The sequence below is a fragment of the Sus scrofa genome, chromosome 8, assembly GCF_000003025.6.
Source record: "Sus scrofa isolate TJ Tabasco breed Duroc chromosome 8, Sscrofa11.1, whole genome shotgun sequence".
NCBI classification, from domain to species: Eukaryota; Metazoa; Chordata; class Mammalia; order Artiodactyla; family Suidae; genus Sus; species Sus scrofa.
In genome coordinates this window covers 106,598,871-106,622,911 of record NC_010450.4, presented here as the reverse complement: position 1 = coordinate 106,622,911, position 24,041 = coordinate 106,598,871, and the positions used below count along the sequence as shown (strand labels likewise).

The following is a 24,041-nucleotide window of genomic DNA, read 5'->3' as shown; positions in this document are numbered from 1 at the left end:
AATGCTGAATGCTATTTTTACTTTTTGCAAAAGTGAAAATTCTCTTCAGGTTCTTTTTAGTTAGCAAAAGCTGAGGATACCTGTATAAATAGGGAGCTCTTAGCTTTTTATTTTTTAGGACTGCAGCATCAATGGAATGAATAGCTTTTTATTTTTTAGGACTGCAGCATCAGTGGAATGAGTAGAATGATGATACTCATTTATGTGTGTATGTACGTATCTGCATAAAGATGCAAACACACTGAAATGAACATAGATGAATGAATACGTTTGTGGATGTATGTGTCCACTCGAAGTTCCCAAGCTTGATGATCAAAATCTGTAAGGTTTACCCAGCTGTTAGCATTCTTCATGCCACATATCTAAAGCAGGTAGTAAATACAGTTAAGGGAGGATTTAAATAACAATTCTTGATGAGTGTAATCAGGTTATCCCAACTCTTGGTTGGTAACGTATATTGGAAAATTTAGAAACTATGCCTCTTTTGGCAATGGCAGGGGAAAAAAAAAATTATACAAATTGTGGTTTAAAGCTGGTCCAGTCATCTTCTGTTTAAAAACAAATAACTCATTCAACCCCTATTTTTAACATTATGGTAGATACTGAGACTGACAAGACAGTCTTTGCCCTTAAGAAACTCATAATCCCTAATCAAGTTTAAAAATGGTGAAATTTCCTGGAATAATAGTTTACCTGCCTACTTCCACAAAATGAGGTCTAAAATTGTCCTTGGGAATCTACTCTTTTCATTAGTATCACATTTCGCTTGAGGAAAATTGACCTCCTCATTTTACATTTCTAAGAATAGCTCTTATTTCTGGCAAATATATTGCATTCACTGAGCCACAATGGGTGAATAAAAGATTCTTTTGTGAACTAAGCTGACTGAAGATGAAGATCATTCCTTATAGGAGGTACAAATTTTCTCTCCCCTTCTGGGCTTGTTGGCTTAAAGCTGTGAAATTCAAACTCTCATGCCTGTGAAAAGAGAGCTTGAACCCACAGAGAAGTCAGAAAGGAGCCGGTTTCAAGGTTGGAGAGCTGATTGTGGTTTTGGTTTTAAAGTGAGTCCTATTGCTATTTCTGCTAAAGATCAAACTTCTCTTGGAATATTCATTTATTTCAAGGAGAAGGGTTTTTTTTTTTACTGAATTTATGTAAATAATTATGCCACCGTGAAAATTAGAATGCTCAAATTTAGAATGCTCACTAAATATCTTGAGTTCTGGAGGGATGAAATGGGAAAGAAAAGTAATTTTTCCATCTTTGTCAACAAAAAAAATATACTTCGAGTTGCTGTAGGTCCAAGAGAGCTTAAGAGAAAAGATTTTTTTTTTTTAATCTGGAAAAATAAAACATTGGAAAACCAGCAATGTTTTGCACAAAGTGTCATAAAAATTATAATCATCATCAGTTCACTAGTCCCATGCAACTAATTCTTGTTAATCTTATTTGATAGCAGTTTTCTTTTCCATACTACTTATTTTTTTTAATTTTTGTAAATGATTTTTATTTTTTCCATTATAGCTGGTTTACAGTGTTATGTCAGTTTTCTATAGTACAGCAAAGGGACCCAATCACAGATTGATACATACATTCTTTTTCTCACATGTTAGCAGTTTTATGAAGCCATGTTTCTCTGTTAGAGTTAAATTCTTACCCAGTTCAGTGGTTTGATATGAATATTATCAGAAACCTATTCTTGTCCATCCTTTCTAGCAATTCCTTTAAAGATGAAGAACTTTTGGAGAAGCATCAGAGTAAAACAATAACTGTTCTAGAAATGACAAGGCTTAAAAAATGATCATGGTAAAAGATTTGATAAAAGTTCATTATAGTGTAATTGAAAAGGTAATTTGGTTATTTCTGTGGCATGTATTTTAAGATAACTAGAATTACAACTGAATTTTTATTAAATTTCTAGATTAATAACATATCCATGCAAATACAGGAAAGGTTAGCATTACTTCCTATTTGACAATGTTTGTCATGTATTTATGGCATTAAATAAATTTAACTAGTTTACCATCTCTTTTTATAAGGAGAGAGAACCAATTCTTTTGATTTTTTTTTTTTTTTTTTTTTTTTTTGTCTTTTCTAGGGCCACTCCTATGGCATATGAAGATTCCCAGGCTAGGGGTCCAATCAGAGCTGCAGCCAACGGTCTACGCCAGAGCCACAGCAATGCGGGATCCAAGCCGCGTCTGCGGCCTACACCACAGCTCATGGCAACGCCGGATCCTTAAACCCACTGAGCAAGGCCAGGGATCGAATCCGCAACCTCATGGTTCCTAGTCAGATTCGTTAACCACTGAGCCACGACGGGAACTCCCCAATTCTTTTGAGATGTTACAGCAAAACTCTGAAAAATCTCAAAGTTAGTTCAAGGTCAAAAAGTCTTAATTTAGAATTTGTTTTTGGAAAGTTCATCAATTATTGAAATATTTTGTATATGTCACTAAATATCACAGATCATTTTGAATGATAATTATCTTAAATCAATAATTTGGTTAAATACTAAAATGACAGTTAGATTTCAAAAACAATTACACAAGGTTACATTGTTGTGAGCAAAACTTAGCTCTGTTAATACCGAAAACAAGGCGTTTTCTTAAGTGTTAAAAACAACAGACTCAGAATAAAGTTGCTTCTGCTAAGACCCATCTCACCAAAGCCCGACTCAGTTACAGTTTTGTTTCTTGCACAACTGCAATCTTAAATCAATCAGATGTTGCCTGATCAGCAGTAGTTAGATAATCTGCATGATAGACCCCTGCCCTGACCTACAGGAAGGTAACCTTAAATAACCAACACACTTTTTTGCTTAGTATAACTTTCTTATTCCTGTTCCTTTCTGAGTATAAAGTCTTCTATTTTGTATAGCTCCTTGGGGCTCCTTTCTATCTGCTGGTTTGCCCATTTGAATCAATTTTGTTTAAATAAACTTGTAAAATGTTTATTTACACCTCAGTTTATAGTTTTACATAAGCAATCAAACCTGATAAAGACAATATGAAGCAAAGATAATTATTTTTTAATTAAAAAGATTTAATATGTATATATTGTTTTTCGTATTTTTGTTTCCAAGACAGTTTATTACAGGATATTGAATATAATAGGACCTCATTTTTTTAATATATTTTATGTATAGTAGTTTATATCTGCTAATCCCAAACTCTTGCTTTATCCCTTCTTTACCTCCATTCTCCTTTGGTGAGTATTTCTTTTTCACAAAAAGGTTCATTAGTATCATATTTTAGATTCCACATATAAGTGATATCATATTGTACTTGTCTTTCTCTGACTTATTTCACTTAGTATCATAGGTCCATCCATGTTGCTGCAAATGACATTATTCCATTATTTTTTATGGCTGAGTAGAATTTCATTGTGTATATATATCACATCTTTTTAATCTGTCAAATATTTAGGTTGCTTCCATGTCTTGGCTATTATGAACAGTACTGCTGAGAACACTGGGGTACACATATTTTTGCAAATTAGAGTTTTCTTCTTTTTCAGATATATGGCCAGGATTGGGATAGCAGGATAATATGGCAGCTGTATTTTTAGTCATTTAAGAAATGTCCATATGTTGTCCACAGTGACTGCACCAATTTATAGAGCAAATTATTTTGATAAAACACACAATCTTTCTTTTCTAGGAGGATTATCAACATGTAAAGAAAAACCTTTTACAATCTTATCAAGTAGAGAAAAACAGTCTAAGCAAAATTTGTCCCTTTAGCGGATGAAAGAAAATTGTGTTAGTTCATTATTGATATTAAAACTTACTTTAAAAAAACTTAGAGTAAATTTATTCCATTTTAGCCAGTTGGACTACACAAGGTAAATTTCTTTCTCTCTCTGGCTCCCAACTTTCTATATCTGTTTAGTTTGTCCTTTATTTTTCCATTCCCATTCTGAATTAATCAAGACAAAATTAATCTTTTGTTAACAAAAACACATCTCTGTGTCTCATGCATTTTCGTATACAAAAATATATCCTACTTTCCTTGCACACTAAGGTGTATCACTTCTAGTAGTTTAAAATACATATAAGAATTATAATTCTTAACCATTACAAACCTTAATTTCTAGTGAAAATGAAAAAGCAATTGCAAACTGTCTGTCAGCATTCTTTAGGTTGGAAAATTTGTGAATACATTTTGTAATTTCTCAAAGCGTATACTTTTTCATAGTACAGTATATTCCTAATATATAGGAATATATCCAAATATGTCTGGTTTCTTTATAACAAGAAGCCAAAAGTAGCTAAAACTATGTTCAGCAATTAATTTTTCAGTATTTGGAAATGATTTAAACATCTAATAAATTTTTACCATTTAACTTAGTAAAACTCTAATAGTTGGAAGTGCCAAAGTGATTTAGAAAAACTATTTTAAGTGCTCATACTGTAAACCATAATTATTGTTGAAAGTTTTATTCTGTAATTATCTCACATTTATTTCATTTATTTTAAATAGTTATGTTAAGATGAGTCATGAAAAATTCCTGAGACAGACAAGCTTAACCATCACCTTAAATTACTTTTCTTACTGACAGTTTTGTAACAGAGGTAACATAAACTAACTAGCAACCCAGATAGAATAAAAGTTGCATATGTGCATCATATTTAATCCTGATAACTCTGAAGACATTTTTATTTTTATTGAACCAGCAAACTTTAACTGCCTTTTTTTTTTTTTTTCTGCCATTTCTTGGGCCACTCCTGCGGCACATGGAGGTTCCCAGGCTAGGGGTCGAATCAGAGCTGTAGCCTTGCCAGAGCCATAGCAACACGGGATTTGAGCCACGTCTGCAACCTACAACACAGCTCAGGGCAACGCCAGATCCTTAATCCACAGAGCAAGGCCAGGGCTGCAACCTCATAGTTCCTAGTCGGATTCGTTAACCACTGAGCCACAATGGGAACTCCTTAACTGCCTTTTTATTTACCAAAGATTCTCCAAAATCATATGAACTTGAAAAATATTTGGGTTAGTTTCCATTGAAATAAAACAGGACACTGTGGGATCTTCCCAAGTTTAAGTTCTTTCTGTGTCCCCCATTTCTAATGAAATAAGCTTAATTTAGCTTCTTTGACCTTCCCTGATTTCCAAAGGGCAAATTCAAACGGATGCTAAATAGAAAGGAATGCTGAAATAAAGGAGGAATAGTCAAGAAATAACAGTACAGCCTTGGGGCAGGGTCCTGTTTCCTGCTCAGGGAATATATATAACAATATCTTTGAGTTCTGCTATAATTAAGGCCCCCAGCCACGTGGAGGTTGGTAACCTCAGCTTGAGCACAGGATTCCTGGAAGAAGTCTTGTTACCTCACTGCCGAAGACAAACACACCCTGGAGCCCTCACCCTAATGTTGCCTATAAAAGCTTCTCCCTGAAAACCATCAAGGAGTTAGGGGGTTTTGAGCACAAGCCACCCATTCTTTTTACTTGGCCCTACAATAGATCTTTCTTTGTTCTAAACGCCAATGTTTCAAGAATTTTTTGTCTTCACTCTAGGTCAGATACACAGTCTTGTGTTCAGTCAACAATATTTCCGAAAGTTTTGAAATATTTAGTCCATACCACACTTATTTTAGGTCAATTAAATAGAGTTCTTTTATAAATTAGGTGATACCATCCAGAGGCATTTTTTTCCTAAAAGCCACACATTTATAATATACATATATAGATGCATGAAAAGATACACATGTCTTATATCTTAACATTTAAAATCTTTAGTAATGAGACAAGCAGTATAATACAAAACTCACTAGTTGATAAAAGTCAAATGCAAATTTTGTTTCTAGCTGTTAGAAAAGTTTAAGTTTGTCTGCTCAGATGGCTAAAGGTTTTCCTAGAGTTTGTGGAGAAGACTTGTAAGATTTTTTTCATTTGCACCATTTACAAATAGATTTTTTTTTTTTTTTTTCTGTCCTGATGAGACTCATTTCCCTAAAGTGTTTATTTCAAAAAAGAGATTTCTCAGATCAGATTCTAGAGAAAACAGGGTAGGAAATTTACATCTCAAAGCCACTGGGAAAATATTCACATTTTCTCTAAGGAGTATTGGAGCAAATTTGCCTGTTCGCAGAGGTCTAGATTAATTACTGGCTAAATTTTCATTTTTCTTAAGTGAGGAGAGTTTGGGGTCCAGTATCCTTATCTTAATGTCTGCAAGTATTTTGAAATGAATAGGGGAGGTTTGGGGCTTGGCAGAAAGGATATTCAGGCTTTGAATATCTTCTACAGCCGAGTTTCCCTTTTTGTAAAAACTTGATTGGTAAGACAAAGACGGTTGCTTTTTCTTTTTTTATTACTCAATGAATTTATTACATTTATAGTTGTGCAATGGTCATCACGATCCAGTTGACTTTTAATTCTTCAGAGAATAGTATTGCAGCTTGAACGATACCAAAGAGCTTATCTGCCCACCCAACTGTATTTTCTTCAGTTGCTTCTTCATATTGGGAGATGATTTTAAACTAAGAGAAATCAAAAGATCCCTATGCTCTGGAGCTTCAGGGTTTAATGCAGCATTTCTTTAAAAGTCCACATAAGTGTTGTAAGTATACACTTTTTTTTTTTCTTGCATGTACAGTTCAAATTTGGACAAATTCACCTTAGAGAAAAAGCCTATGCTGTTGCTTCTATCAGCTGCAAAATATTGTTCTCCAGTTGATTAATGTAATGATTGTTTGTAAGAGGGCCTGGGAAGAATTCTGGTCCTCTTTGAGGGGAATTTTCCTTAGGTAACATTCTAGCTTGTCTGATAAATATTGTATAACTATGGGTGAGAGGAACATCTCTTGGCAGCTGTTGACTAAGAAAAATATGCACAAACCTAAAAGTTGAGAGTTCTGTTTTATTTGGTAGACAAAACTGAGGACTTAAACTCAGGGTGCAGCATCTCAAGTAACCCTGAGAAAACTGCTCTGAGAAGCCGAGGGGGATCTAGGATCTATAGGAGTTTTGCAGCAAGGGGCAGGTGGTAAACAAAAGATTACTGTTAATAACAGAAAACTAGATATCTCAAGTGAAGGAATTTAGTAAGTATGGAAGCTATCCATACAGAGCTTTTCTTTGTAGGAAAGACACAAAGGTCTGGGCACACTGAAATTGTTCCTTTGATTTGTACCTCACCTGTCTGGGGCCATTGTCCTGTTTTCCCATCCTTGGTTTCCTGAGGGCTCCCTGCAGGGCCTGGCTGCAGTCTGATGGCTGCGCAAGGGCAAGTATTCTTTGTTTCTTTCCTGAGTTCCCTCAGGGCTCACCAGCTCACCCTTGAAGGTGGTTGCAGTTGCTGATGGCTGTGACATTATTTTTTTTACTGATAATGGCAGACAGCATTTTGTTTCTCACAGCCAATTAAGCTTCCTGAAAGTGGGATTATTAATGTCTTTTTTTTTCCCCTGTTTCTGTGGTGTATTATATTTATTGATTTTGACATGTTAAATAACCTTGAATTCAAGGCATAAATCCTTTTTGGTCATGGTGTATAATTCTTTTAATGTGCTGTTGAATTTTACTTGCAAGTGTTTTATTGAGGATTTTTGCATCAATACTTGTCAAGGATATTGGTCTATAATCTTATACTATCTCTATCTGGTTTTTTTATCAGGGTGGGTAAAACCAGAATTATTAAAAAGAGTTTGAGAAATGTTCCCTTATTTTCAATTTTTTTGAAAGAATTTGAGAAGGATTGGGATTATTCTTCTTTATGCTTTACAGAATTCTTCACTAATTTCATCTTTTTTGCCCTGAGCTTTTCTTTCTTGGGAGGTTTTTGATGATTGATTCACAATCTCCTTAATTATATTTTCTTTTTCTTTTTCATTATCCAATCTTAGTAGGTTGCATATTTCTAGGAATTTATCAATTTCTTTGGGTTATCAAGTTTGATGGCATATAATAGTTCATAGTACTCTCAGATCTTTATTTCTGAGGCATCCATTGTAATGCCTCCTCTTTCATTTCTGATTTCAGTTACTTGAGTCTTTACTAGTTGGTGTAGCTAAAGGTTGGTTTTTGTTTTTGTTTTTGTTTTTTCCAAAGAATCAAGTCTAAATTTTATTGATTTTTTTCCCCCGTCTTTTCCTATTCTCTAGTTCATTTATTTCTGCTCTAATCTGTGTTCCTTCGTTCTGATAAATTCTGGTTTAGTTTGTTCTGTTTTTACTTTTTTGAGGTGTAAATTTAGGTTATTTGAGCTACTTCCTTTTTTAAAAAGCAGACATTTACCACTCTGTTTCATTCTTATTATTGCTTGTACTACATCCCGTTGAAATTTTGGTATGCTGTGTTTTCATTTTGTCTTAAGATATTTTCTAGTTGCCCTTTTGATTTCTTATTTGACCCAATGGTTGTTCGATTTGTGGTGTTCAATTTCCATCTCCTTTTGGAGTTTAGTGTTTTTCTTTTGCTATTGATAGCATTTCATTCCATTGTGGTTGGAGAAGATACTTTGTATAATCAATTTTCTTAAACTTGCTAAGATTTTTTGTGGTCTAACATGCAGTCTGTCTTGGAAAATGTTCTGTATCCACTTAAGAATAGGTATTCTGTTGCTGTGAGTATTCTGAGTATGTCCATTAGATCCAATTGGTATAATATTGTTCAAATTGTTTCTTTCCTTGATACTTCTACCTGGTTGTACTATTGTGCAAAGTAACATATGTCTTTTCTATCAAAGGAAATCTTGGTTAGTCCATTTTGTTCCTTTTTCAGCTGAAGCACCCTCCTGCGACCCCCTCCTCTTTACCTCTTCTCTCAGCAAGGGTTTGTATCAATTAGCTAACCGAGAAAAATGTGCACCCTGACTTGACCAATTGGAAGGGGACAGGTATACCACCTGCCCCCTTAGGGATAAATAGGGAGGGTCTTTTCTTCTTCACTTGCACTTTTTGAGTACCCGCACCCTTCTGCGGAAGTGAAGAGCCTTGTCGAGATCTCCCCATGTTCATGTCTCTCATTTTCTGACACTGACGATCTGAGCCAGAGTTGTTTTAATTCTCCAATACTATTTATCTTTAAAGATGGGATATTGAAATCTCCTAGTAGTATTACTGTCTGTGGCTGATTTCAGTTCCATCAATATTTGTTTCATATCTGAGTGCACTGATAAATGAATATATATTTAAAATCATCTTATTTTCTTGTTGGTTTTCCCCTTTAACATTAAATAATATGGTCTCTTGTGTTAGTTTTTGAAGTTAAATCTATTTTGTCTTATAAAAATACAGCCACTCTCCTCTCTTTCAGTTATGATTTGCCTAAAATCTTTTTCCATCCTTTCACTTTTAGCCTATGTAAGTCTTTGCATCTAAGATGAGTTTCTTGTAGATAACATTTAGTTATATCTTTTTTTAGGGCTGCATCTGCATCTGCAGAACCATAGAAGTTCCCAGGCTAGGGGTTAAATCCAGGCTAGAACTGCCTGCCTACACCCCAGCCACAGCAATGTGGGATTCAAGCTGCATCTGTGACCTATGTCACAGCTTGCAGCAATGCTGGATTCTTAACCCACTAAGCAAGGTCAGGGATTGAACCTGCATCTTCAGAGACACTATGTCGGGTTCTTAACCTGAGCCACAATGGGAAGGAACCCCACATCTTTCATTTATTTATTTATTTTTAATCCATTCAGCCACTCTGTGTCTTTTGCAAAATTTCTGTGTCTGTCAAGTACTGTACACCTTTTGATCCCAAGCTGTCCCTGCTCTCCTATATGTATGTTTTTTATACATATTATATATATGCACTACATTGTTTTCTCTTTATTTATGTTCTCTCATAAATAACTGCTTGGCATGCCATTATATAAACTTTAACAGAGTATCAGGGACATTATTGATGTTAAACAAACCACGCATCAACAAAATGGATGAAATAGAGCTGCTTCAGAGGACACTTGTTAGTCAAAATACAGCTCTCTGATCTTGATTCAGTACTGAGTTAAACAATGAAGATTGTGAATGTAAAGATGCTGATAACATCTTATTAACAAAATACCATTTTGTAGATGAGATATGAGAAATGTCAAAAGCCAGAGGAATAATATAATACTTTGTGAAGAACATGTTTTATTGACACTGATAATACCAGTATATTTCTGTGATTGCATGTGCTTGCTCAAGTGTCATATCTCAGGGATATAGCAAGTATTTAAATACCCTGAACTTATAACTTTGGGACTAAAATATATTTTTAGAGGACATAATTATAATTGAGGACAAAATAGTTGCTTAAAAAATAACTGTAGTGTAAATAGTTCAAGTACTAAGAATTCAAAATATGGTTCCCAATATTTGATGATTTTTTTTCAATCCATGAGGAAGGTAAAATGATGATTGGGATTGTTTTAAAAAACTTTCAAATATTCCAATGGGTATGAAGAAATAAATAACAGAACTCAATTTAAGAAAAGATTTTAAACAGAATCCATTTGCCACTGACTCTGAAGATAAAAAATGCAATATTTCCACTTGAGAATGCTAGTCTTGTTAATTTAGCTTCTAAGATGCTGAAAGTAATCATCAGTGAAAAATGTCTATAATTTCTGGATTTGTATTCAACCTACATAAATAGAATTTATGAGTTTTGAAGCATTTGTCAGCATTCTTATGGCATATATTTGTAAGTTAGGATATTCTGAATAGGTCAGAATATTAAATATTTTCAGTGGAGTATTGCAATAGAGCAAAGGAATAATTGTCATATCATTTTTAATTAAGTTATTTTATAAATACAATAAAATGAATATAGCAATATAAAATATAATGTGCAAAAATTAGAAGTAGTACCATTTCCTTAGTACCATGAATGGTACTAAATTCTGAAATAATGGTACTATTATTCTAAAATAATAACATGATCAGTACCCCAAAAAAAAAAAAAGACAAAAGTGGATGAAGATGTGCCCTTGAACTTAAACAACATGGGATTAAATGGGTATAGGTCCATTTATATGTGGATTTTTTTTTTTAATAAATATGCCCCTTGTAGTACATGACCCATGGTTGGTTGTATGTGCAGATGTGGATTTTGAGGGTTGACTGTAAAATTATGGATGGACTTTTGCCTGTGTGGAAGGTTGGTATCCCTAACTCCAGAGTTGTTCAAAGGTCAACTGTAATATCCACTCATCCGGTGTGCAGCTCATTCTAGCCACCCACTCCTACATATCAAACAAATTTTCAAGAAAGTAAATTCACAAAATGATAAAACTGGGGCAAAAAGAAAGTAAAAGGAATTTGCCTAACATCATGCAGTTAGCAGAACTGGGGTGTGAATCTGGGCAGTTTGTCTCCATAATGCATGTTCCTCATGTAAGCCTAACTGCTCGGTTTAGCTGAACAGTATTTCTGACTCTGGTATTTATTGTTTAACAAATATTAGAGATGTATAATCACACCAAAAGTACCACACCTCACCTCTCTGCATCCCTTGATGCTATTAAAAATCTCAAATAAGAAGACTAACCTTTACTATATGCAATTTTTGCATTTACAATTCATAGAATTTAAGACAGCGCAATGGAATAAGAAACAAAAAAAGTTAGGAAAGGATGATTCTCACACACAAATCTACATGGCTCAAGCACGTAAGAAAAGATAATCTGATAAGTCCTATCTGGGTTTCAATTTTTTTCTATTGGCTTAGTAAAGATGAAAAGATGTTAGGTTGTTGTCTATGGAACTATATACTCACATATGTCTGAATACTTGATATTTCTTCTAGAATTTGAAACAGACTTTTCAGATTTATGGCATCCAAAATTAAACCTGTGGTTTCTCCCCACCACATATTCTGAAAAAAACAAAATACAGAAAAATTTCTTTTCATCCTACAATTTTATAACTGTATATCCTCTTTTCTAGTGGTACAGTAAGATATAATTGCTTGTGCACTTGGAGCTAAGCCCTCTTCCTTCCCTCTCAGCTGAGATTCTGTAACTTTATTTCCTTCACCCTGGTTTTCTCTGTTTAAATCATTTAACTCTTCACATCTAACACAAAGTAGGTTCTTTAGGAGACTTGGAAAAGAGGCTGAGTTACAGTGGGGTGATAAAGGTAGGTGAAGTTGTAGAGAAAGTGGGTGCACATAGAATTTCTTTGTAAGGTGGGAAAAGGTTGTTAGCTATGACTCTTCAGAGATAAGTGCTTGTGTATATTCCATTATTCCTAAGACAATTTTAGCCTCATCACTGCAATATTTAACAACTACTTTTCTTATATCAAAGTAGCTGACATGAAGTTAACAGTATCTAAATCTCACGTGTTATTTAAGAGAGAAGCTTTGCCACGGATTCGGCGAGGGATACAAATGAAAAAAGAAGCATGGGCAGAACTGAGTGTGTTTAAATAGATAAAAGGTAAAATAAAAATTTTATTAAATGCTAGTGACTAAGGATTTGAATCTCTATCAAGCAGTACTCAACAGTGAAGGATTATAGTATTTTAGCAAAATTTTGGATTGTCATATGTATTTTTATATTTTACATTTTCTTGGTATGTAGAGAGATGAGCTCATTTCATATTTAGCTAATGAAACTATAAACTATCATCAGTGACTCTGGTATTTATTGTTTAAATACCAGATCTGTATTAGATATCTGTACTATTGTTTAGTACAGGACTCAAATTTTATTATTTAAACTTTTAATTATTTTATTCACAATGCATGTAACTGGAAATATTTCCCTTTTATCACATATGTGCTTAAAAGAAGAAACAGATTAAGTTGTGCTATGTAAATGTTATTTTGTATGGCTGTTACATGACCACAGAGTAGAATGTGGTCATATACTCTCTCTATATATCATATTTTATACATATACCAATTTCTTTGATGTGAAGCTTTGAATAGCTTTATGAGACATGTAGTGATGTTTCATATACACATTTTAAGAAATATAAACTGTATGGCATCACAATCTGTGGTAATGACTATTTCCCCCCAATGTAATGAAGACTTATCCTTTGTAAGATAAAAATAATTAGAAAAATTAAAGGAGGCATAAAAATGCCAGTCTCTTATTAATAGAAATGATTCACATGAAAATAAATTTTAGTAAATCTGTTAAGGCAAATATAGCATAAGGAAAAGAGAATTTTAAGGTTGTGTACGTCATGTATTAAAAGTGAAATTGTAAGTGAATATTAGCTTCCCATATTATATGCCTCCATGGACACTTTGGGTACTATAAAGATCAGTTTCCTGTCATTTTCTTCCATTTTCTCATGTCTGTTATTAAATCTGTTTTTTTTTTTTTTTTTTTTTTTTGGCTTTTTTAGGGCTGCACCCATGGCATGTGGAGGTTCCCAGGATAGGGGTCTAATCAGAGCTGTAGCTGCCAGCCTACACCAGAGCCACAGCAATGTGGTATCCGAGTTGCATCTGCGACCTACACCACAGCTCACGGCAACGCCGGATCCTCAACCCACTGAGCAAGGCCAGGGCAGATTCGTTAACCAATGAGCCACGACAGGAACTCCTTTTTTTTTTTTTTTTTTTTTTAATCACCAAATTTGGGAAAAACTAGATCCACTTCTCGTTTGTTCCTTTTCAAGTTTAAGAAGTATTGTTCCAGATGTTTTCATCAACTGAAATGTTATGAATTACATTTCCGTTTTTCTTCTTAAGGAGGTAAGTATGGAGTTTGTTTTTTTCTGTTACTGTGTCTTTTGAAAACATTCTTTCATGTTCATGAGTATCTTCTTTGGTCTGTAGTGCAGTACAGTTTCTTTATGGAACAAAGTTAGTGGTGGTTGTTGAAAGGATGGCTTGGTCAGTGTTGTTTCCTTTATATTCTGCAGGATGCTTTGATTTCCTGCATACTTCCATGTTATTCCTTTTCTGTTTATGTGATCACTCCCCAGGATCAGTGTTTCTATCTGGCTGCCACCTTCATTTCAATACTTTCAAGTGCATTTCCTGTACTACCAAGCCACAGTCTTCATTTGATACTTAGTCCTGGATCTTGTTTTTCCTGGGGGGTAGGTTTTTCTGCCGTTTGAATTTATGCTTTTACTTCAATCTTCCCTTTTTAAAAATACGAGCCTCTTCAGACTTCCCTTCTCCATCAGCCTTTTAGTGAGAGCAGGAGCCTAGACGGAACTTGGGGTAATTTTTTCACAGAGTTGACTTGAAGTTTTGGTATTCTGTCCTCTAGTAATGTTGAAGTCTTGAGTCATGTGTGAACTTACTTGTATTACCCGCAAATTTAGAAATTTTGAAGGATGGATGAGTAGGTTTTGATTTAAGAATCTATCATGAATTTCCAGAATTATTTTCAGCACCACATATGTCATTATCTGTCCAGGACTGGATGATGGCAACATGACTCAGAGAGGATGATACACATCTGTTAGGGATTGAATGTTTGTGTTTCTCCAAATTTGCATATATTGAAGCCCTACCTGCCAATGTGGCTGTACTTGGAGATGGGGCCTCTAAGGAAATAATTAAGAGTAAATGAGGTTATAAGGGTGGAGGCCTGACCTGATAGGATTAATAACCTCATTGTAAGGAAAGAACAGAGCTTGCACACTCTCAGTCTCTCTCTCCATGCACTTGAATCAACAAAAGGACATGTGAGGACATAGTAAGGGGGCAGCCACCTATAAGTGAGGAAGTGTTCTCACCAGAAACCTAACTGGCTGGAACACTGATCTGGCACTGCTAAAGTTTCTGCAGCTTAAGCAACAGAATTTTGTTACAGAAGTCCTGGCAACTGATACAAAATTAGTTTTCTGTTTGACTTTAATACCAATTTTGAGAAAACGATTTTCAAAGAGGTATATTCAAAGAAAAGATTTTAAAGAAAGATCAAGGGAATTCCCATCATGGCACAGTGGAAACTAATCCAACTAGGAACCATGAGGTTCAATCCCTGGCCTTGCTCAGGGGGTTAAGGATCTGGTGTTGCCCTGAGCTGTGGTGTAGGTCACAGACATGGCTCAGATCTTGCATTGCTGTGGCTCTGGCATTGCTGTGGTTCTGGCGTAGGCCGGCTGCTGTAGCTTTGATTCAACCCCTAGCCTGGGAACATCCATATACCACAGGTGCAGCCCTAAAAAGGACAAAAGACAAAAAATAATAATAATAAATGAAAAAATAAAGATCAGGATATTTAAATTATCCAGGAGTTCCTTACTCAGTGGGTTAAGGATCTGGCATTGCTGTGAGCTGTGGTGTAGGTCGCAGACATGGCTCGGATCCCGCGTTGCTCTGGCTGTGGTGTAGGCTGGCAGCTACAGCTCTGATTAGACCACTAGCCTGGGAACCTCCATATGCCAAGGGAGTGGCCCAAGAAATGGCAAAAAAGACAAAAAAAAATTATTATCCAAAATAAAATGTGATGCCACATTTTCTTCTTTGTTTTATATCTTTTGCAAATCTTTTTTGTTTTTAGGGCTGAACCTGCAGCATATGGAAGTTCCCAGGCTAGGGGTCAAATTGGAGCTGCAGCTGCCAGCCTGATCCACAGCAACACTGGATTCAAGCCATGTCTGTGACTTGCACCACAGCTCATGGCAACACTGGATCCTTAACCCCCTAAGCTAGGCTAGGGGTCAAACCTGTATCCTCATGGATACCAGTCAGGTCCTTTACTGCTGAGCCAATATGGGAACGCCTTTGGAAATCTTTATATATCTTTAAATATCTTTTTATATATCCCAAACTCCTAATTAATTCCTCCCTGCACTTTTCCCCTTTGGTTACCATAAGTTTGTTTTCAAAGTATGTGATTCTGTTTCTCTTTTGTAAATTCATTCATTTTGTATCAACTTTTTAGATTCTATATATAAGTGATACCATGTGATATTCTTTGACTGTCTAACTTCACTTACTATGATAATCTCTAGGTCTATCCATGTTGCTGTATGTGGCATTATTTCATTCTTTTTTATGGGTAATATTCCATTGTGTATGTATACCATTTCTTCCTTATCCATTTATCTGCTGATGGACATTTAGGTTGCTTCCTTGTCTTGGCTATTGTAAACAGTGCTGCAGTGGATATTAGGGTGCATGTATTTTTTAGAATTATGATTTTCTCCAGATAGATGTCCAGTAGTTCTATATCTAGTTTGTTAATGAACCTCCATACTGTTTGAATAGTGGTTGTACTAACGTACATTCCCACCAACAGTATCGGAGGGTTCCCTTTTCTACACACCCTCTCCAGCATTTATTGTGTATAGACTTTTCGATGGCTGTTCTGACTGGTGGGAGGTGATACCTCATGTTTTGATTTGCATCTCTCTAATGAGTGATGTTGAGAATCTTTTCATATGCCTATTGGCCATCTTTATGTCTTCTCTGGAGAAATTTCTATTTAGGTCTTCTGCCAGTTTGATTGTATACCAGTAAAACAAGCAAACTATCTCATGCAGCTTTATATTTTGGAGATGAATGCCTTGTCACTTTGCAAATATTTGCTTCCATTCTGTGGTTCGCATTTTTGTTTTGTTTGTGGCTTCCTTTGCTGTGCAAAAGCTTTTAAGTTTAATTAGGTTCTGTTTGTTATTTTTTTCATTACTCTAGGAGGTGGATCCAAAAAGTAATTGCTATTATTTATATCCACAAGTATTCTGCCTATGTTTTCCTCTTAAGAGTTTTATAGTGTCCTACCTTACAGTTAAGTATTTAGCCATTTTGAGTTTATTTTTGTGTATGGTGGTAGAGTGTTCTAAGTTTATTCTTTCCCATGTAGCTGTCAGTTTTCCAAGCACCACTTATTGAAGAGACTTATTGGAGAAAGAGTGTCTTTTCTCCACTGTATATTCTTGCCTCCTTTGTCATAGATTAATTGATCATATAAGTGTGGGTTTATTTCTGGGCTGTGCTGTCTCACTGATTTATATTTGTTTTTGTGCTAGGACCATATACATTTTGTTTGCTTTTTTTTTTTTTTTTTTTTTTTTTTTTTTTTTTTTTTTTTTTTTGGCCTCTCTGTGGCACTTGCAGTGCCCAGGCCAAGATCAACTTTGAGCTTCAGCTGTAATGTATGCTTCAGCAGTGCTGGATCCTTTAACCCAGTGTGCCAGGCCAGGGATGGAATTTGTGTCCTAATGCTCCAGTGATGCCGCAGATCCCATTGTACCACAGCAGAACCAAGACCATACTGTTTTGGGGATTGTAGCTGTGTAGTAAAGTCTGAAGTCAGAGAGCCTGAGTATTCCTCTGGCTCTGTTTTTCTTTGTCAGGATTGCTTTGGCTAGTTGTGGTCTCTTGCTGTTTTCTTTATACAAGTTTGAAAGTATTTTGTTATAGTTCTGTAAAAAACGCCATTGGTAATTTGATAGGGACTGCATTGTATCTATAGATTCCCTTGGCTAGGATAGTCATTTTGACAAATTGATTCTTCCAGTTCAGAAACATGGTATATCTTTCCATCCTTGTAATTTTTCTTTCTTTCATTAGCCGCTTGTAGTTTCAGAATACAGATCTTTTGCCTCTTTAATCTTAGGTATTTTATTCTTTTTGATGTGATGGTAAATGAGATTGTTTCCTTATTTTCTCCTTCTGATATTACATTGTTTGTATATTAATTTTATATCCTGCAACTTTACTGAATTCATTGATGAGGTCTCATAGTATTCCAGTAACATATTTAGGATTTTCTATATATGGTATCATGTCATCTGCAAACAGTGACAATTTTATTACTTTTCCAGTTAGGATTCCTTTTTATTTATTTTTCTTGTCTGATTGCCATGGCTAGGACTTCCCAAACTATGCTGAATGAAAAAGTGATGCTAGGTTTTCAATAATCATCTGCAATACCTTATTACTTGCTACTTCTAAAGATATAGCTAAAAGTAAATGACAATTTGCTGAAACAGATTCCAAATTATAAAATTTTTAATGCATAATTTTCAGATAAATTTTTATTCATGTCAGTAATTTTCACTTAATCTTGATATTGCTAACCTACAAAATTATCAACCTATCACTCTGATAAATGTCACTAAATTATAGAACATGTTATATAACATCAATTGCAGCTAGAAGTATTTGTTTCAGGCCCTGTTTCCTGCAAAATTACCTGCCGTTGAAAAAAAAACTATGTAGTTTTAACACTAATTATTTCAAATCTGGCTGCCCATATTACACTTTTTAAAAGTTGGCACCAAACTGGTTTCACATCCAAACTGAAATGGGATTTATAATGCTGAGAAAAATAAAACCAATTATCTCTTAGCTGATTATAAAGGATACAACATTTACTTATAAATTACAATCATGTGACACAGTTCATGCTGACCAATATAAAAAACTGAAGGCTATGAAGTTTAGTGCACAGTACATCAGTGCTTAATAATTTCTAAGTCAAATGTAAATTTCAGCTATTGCAGGTTTCAAGAATAATCCAATATCATTTGAAATACAAAGTTTAAAAGTCTATTCATTATAATTTATGTATTCTTACTTGATTGTGTATATACTTTTGTACATTCTTGTTCTTTGCATTTAATCCATTCCATAACATATTTTCATGTAATATTTACTTTTTTTGAATTTTCAGTATATTATTTTTAATATGTTCTCAGAAATCAGAAATCCCTTAAAGTAAATAGGGCATTTACTCATTTTCAAGAGTTGGCATTTTGAATAACATTTTTTTTCTTTCTGAACTCTGGAAGAATATTAAAATATTCACAGTATTTATACCTGAAAGTGAATTAATGAATTCAAAATTATTTTTAAAAATCCAAAATTGGTAAAATCAGTGCCTTGAAGAAATGTTGTTACAGAAGTAATTTTATTTTAAAAGAAATCTTTGAAATTAAACCTACACAGTGCTGTATGTATCAATTTATTTATTTTTTGTCTTTTTGCCATTTCTTGGGCTGCTCCCACGGCATATGGAGGTTCCCGGGCTAGGGGTCTAATCGGAGCCGTAGCTGCCAGCCTATGCCAGAGCCACAGCAATGTGGGATCTGAGCCGCTTCTGTGACCTACACCACAGCTAACGGCAACGCTGGATCATTAACCCGCTGAGCAAGGCCAGGGATGGTTCCTAGTCGGATTCATTAACCACTGCGCCACGATGGGAACTCCTATGTATCAATTTAAACAGTACTCTATGTCAACTATATTATAATCAAAATGGAAGAAAAGAATATTTGAATAATACCATCAAAGAAAGGTTTAGCTCTAATCCTTCACTTTCCAGCTCTTTTCTGTAAGGCGGTCAACCTATCACAAAACAAACCAGAAAGCTTGCAATCTTTTATTTCCTTACAACATCTCTCCCCTTATTCCTGTTTGCCCAAGTGACATATTTACTTTATGAATAATTGATATTTCTTTCAAATCACCTTGTATAAATTAAATGAGTAGAAGGTATAAGTAAGATTTAGCATTACTTGCTCGCCTTCAGGTCTTTTATTAATCCAGTTTCAAAGTACAATTCTTTATCACTGAGTTTTCTTTTATATACAGAAACTGTTAGGTTGTATTGCTTTATAACTGTGGGGAGAAGTATTTTGAAATGTATAAAGATCGATAGAAACACTGCCTAGGAAAAATATCCAGAGAAAGCAGTTATCCACTAGTGTAATTTAATGTGTCAGGTCAAAGTGTTATTTAAGTTATTTTACTCTCTCAGATAATATGAAATATAAGACTTGAGAATAAAAAGTATCTAATAAAACTTGAAGGTTCTGGTTGGATTCTTGAAGGTTTTTGTGAAGAATATGTTCTAAGTTCTCTGTATTTTCCTACAATAAGTATACTATTTCTTGATGGATTAGAGAAAAATGTTTATCACTAAGGATATATATATATATATATATAATAAAGTTATAAAATATATTGACTTTAAAAGGCAAATTTTAAGACAAACTGAAAAAATCCAGGTAGGATTTATATTCTTTTTTATCATGTTTGAGAAAATATGAGGCCCTCACTGTTCTTTAAGGTGCAACTTTGGGTTTGATATATAATACAGTTCAAATGTCACATTCTCAAAATGGCTTTCGTCAACCATTAGTTACTTAAAACATCACCTCACTAACTCCTCTTCAGGAACTGTCCAAGACATTTTAGTTTCTTTATAGTCCTCAACAGGAGCAGAAATGATTATGTTTACCCCTTTGTTTCTCTTTACTAGATTTTAAAGCCCTTATTTATCTTGCAAAGACTCTCTCAACTCTAGTGAAGCTTCTCAAAGCCCTCTTTTTGAGAAAACCTCATCTCTGGACCTTGTCTTTCCCTGCTTCCTCCAGCTGTAGCAAGAATTCTGCTCAATTTAGCTAGAATCCCTCGCCTCATTATCTGATCATATTCTTGAGCAAGAATTCTAAGTCAGTTAAGCAAAAATCCCCCTACCCTTGACATCTCCTCTCAGTAATTTTTCATTCAGCAACTCTCTATAGTTGGCTGTGAATCCCCCACTGCCTTTGCTATATTCAGAGATGAGCCTGATCTCTTGAACAAAGATTTTCTTATTGTTTTATAACCAACTATCAGAATAATTTTTTTTTCTGTTAGCAATCTTATCCATCACTTTATGCTCATCATAACAGTACCTAACATGTCAGAGTTCCCACCTAGCTCAGCGGAAACTAATCTGACTAGCATCCATGAGGACACAGGTTCCATCCCTGGCCTTGCTCAATGGGTTAAGGATCCAGCGTTGCCATGAGCTGTGGTGTAGGTCTCAGATGTGGCTCGGATCTGGAGTGGCTATGGCTATGTGGCTTAGGCTGGCAGCTACAGCTCCAACTGGATCCCTAGACTGGGAACCTCCGTATGCCGCAGGTGTGGACCTTTATAAAAAAAAAAAAAAAAAAAAAAAAAGAGTTCTTGTTGTGGTACAGCAGAAATGAATCTGACTAGGAACCATGAGGTTGTGGGTTCAATCCCTGGCCTTGCTCAGTGGGTTAAGGATCTGGCGCTGCTGTGAGCTGTGGTGTAGGTTGCAGATGTGGCTTGAATCTGGCATTGCTATGGCTGTGGTGTGGACTGGTAGCTGTAGCTCTGATTTGACCCCTAGCCTGGGAACCTCTATATGCTGTGGGTGTGGCCCTGAAAAGACAAAAGAGAAAAATAATGGTAAATGGCATGTGGAAAAATAATGTGCATTTCCCAGAGGTATGGATGAATACCATGTAATAGTGATATAAAGTACACAAGAGTTAAATTTTATACATATCTGTGCACATGTAACATACTGGGATGTACACATTAAGTGGTGTAACAAATACTTCAGGGCCTGGAGCTGGACTGCCAGAGTTTAAACCCTGCAGTGCCTCTGATTAGTTGTGTGACTTTGGGTTGAGTTATCAATCTCTTCAAGCTTCAGTTTGCTCATTTGTATAATATGGTTAATAAAAGTACCTAAATTATGGGGTTATTAAGGCAAAAAATAGAGGTTAATATATTTGAATTCTTGAAAAATAAGATCAAATATGAGGTCAATATAGAGTAGCTATTAACAATATGTGTATTAGCATTAGTAATACTGCTTATCTGACAATAATGCATGCAGTAAAGGGACCGTTCCATCGTGTGTGTAAATATATGTGTGTATATTTTTAGAGCTGCACCTGTCGTGGCATATGGAGGTTCCCAGGCTAGGGGTCGAGTCAGAGTTGTTGCTGCCGGCCTACACCACAGCCACAGCAATGCCAGATCCCAGCCACATCTGCGACCTACACCACAGCTCATGGCAATGGTGGATCCTTAATCCACTGAGCGAGGCCAGGATCAAACCTGCAACCTCATGGTTCCTAGCCAGATTTGTTTCCACTGCGCCATGACGGGAACTCCCATCATATATATTTTAAGAGATTTAGCTAATCTGAAAAAAATGTGGTCTACCTCTTTGAAATTAAATGTTGGTACACTACAAGTTTCCACCTTCTCTTTTTTCTCTTGCTATACCTTCTTGCTTATATTTTAACCCAAATTTGTAGACATCACTATTCTGTGACTGTGAAACAAACTTCAACAAACACAGTAATCCATCTGCCTTCTCCATGCTGAGTCACATTTGACATTGTGGTCATCAGTTACAAATTTCTTTTTGTATAGTGCTTTGGCAGTGGAGCTTAAATGTATTTTAATATTCTAGGAAATATTTCTGATATAGTGAATGTTTTCATAAATAGTACAAAAAAATAATTTTGGTAACTCATCTCAATTCCCATATTGTGAGGCATACTACATGTCTGTCAGTGAGGAAATATGTGCCATGGATTACTCTCTGTGAGGGGACACAGCAGTGAATAAGTCTCCATTTAAATGCAAGTCATCTTTACTGACCGAAGTCCTTAAGACAGCATCATTTCCCAACCATTCACTAATTTTTCATTTTTCATTATTTATGTTCACCGATGCTATAACTAACAAAGTATAAAATATATTTAACTGACTCTCACACCAGACTCTACAAAAGCAGGAATTTGGGTTGTTTTACTGAATTTTATCTCCCTAAAGCTTAAAGGCAATCGTAGGATGAATTAAAAATGGTACTTTACTCATTACCAGGTACTGTTGATTGGGATGGAAAGTCACTTCATTAGTGATTTAGTTATAAAATATTACAAAATGAAGGATATCTTTTAGAAATGACAGTAGTTGCAAACTTAATTAAAATACTAAATAATTGTAGAAATAAGACAAATGAAATTTAATTGAAGAAACTGATTCAGACTAATATATTTTTACTTCTGATTTTATAGTGCATATCTGATATTTAAGCAGATATTACTTCATTTGTAAACTGCATAATGATCCGCATTCTAGTTAATGTAGTACCTTTTAGGATTTTTGAGCAAATTCAGTGTTCATGTCTGATATTTTAATATTATCAACTGTTCCTTTTTTATCACTCATCTGTAACTTAGTTTTTTAGGATCTTATTACATTTTGGATCATGTATACAAACAGGTACAATACTTACTGAAAATTAGAAGATGCAAAATGTTGCTTAATATTTTGAGGAATAGAGTTCTGTGTAGAACATGCATTTGAGAGTTGAGTCCAGGATCTCCAGTGCTACTCCTGCTATCCATCTCTGGAATAAGGAGGGAAATACAATTAGAGGAAAAAATGTTTCATTGAGAAACTCAACTATGCTGTTAGCTGTGTGTTCCTTGAAAGAAGTCAGCACACCTCTCTCAGCTATGACTTTTACAGTGACTAAGGACTAATGGTCTTTACGAACTTTTAATTTTTTTTTTTCCTGAGGAATTGTGAAATTACCTTTACTTCCTTTGTGTTCTGGCATTGAATAAAATATTTTTTCCATAATTTGCTGCTATTCATGTATTTAACTCATGCAGGAGAATGTCCTGTATTTGAGAACAGATGCCTAAACACTTCCTAGAGATAAATTAGGAGTAGCTTTGAGCATGTACTACATTTTGTAACTTGAAGATTTAGAAGGGAAATTCTGAAATGGGATTAGAATTCATGATAATAGTAATACTACATGAAATCTGAAAATTATTAACATGTCCATGTCCATTTGAATATATCCGCTGGGTATATCAATTAAAATTTTTAAAAATATTTTGACGGTTTGCAATTGTTGTAAATACTGAGATGACTATTCATCTTAAAATGCTTTCAGCGTTCTGTGCTGTGCAGTAATTGAACTGCTAGTCCCTTCTTTACAACAAATCTCTAATTTTAAATATGTCTGAAATTCAAACATTTTCTGGGTACAGCATTTTTTGTTGCTATTTCAGATGATAATAACTAACCTCTCTTGTTAATCACATAGATGAGAGAGAAAGGTGGGGGGAATCTTTAAGTCCAAATCATTTATTTCAGTTCATTTTTGATGCTAAAATAAAATATAGATATATATGTACCATATTCATGAATGGTTTACAGTATTGTATATATATTCTGTACGTAACTATTGTGAATAAGTCAGAGACTTTCAATTACAAAGCTTATTATTTACTGCTCATAGTTTTCCTTATGCTAAAATATATGGCATTTTAAATGCTTCATATAGTCTTTTCAAGCAACATTTTTTAAAAAATTGTTAAACTCAATTTGTGGG

The 24,041-nt window shown here is 34.7% G+C and overlaps 1 long non-coding RNA gene across 2 annotated transcripts in view; it reads left to right on the top strand.

The window, feature by feature from the left end:
* Positions 1-24,041, top strand: part of LOC106507797 — an 86,573-nt gene that overhangs the window by 57,865 nt on the left and 4,667 nt on the right. For both annotated transcript variants that reach the window (XR_002346824.1, XR_001304061.2), the window contains 2 exons: positions 12,296-12,380; positions 13,579-13,654. This is a non-coding gene — a long non-coding RNA (uncharacterized LOC106507797). The remainder of the gene's footprint in view (positions 1-12,295; positions 12,381-13,578; positions 13,655-24,041) is intronic.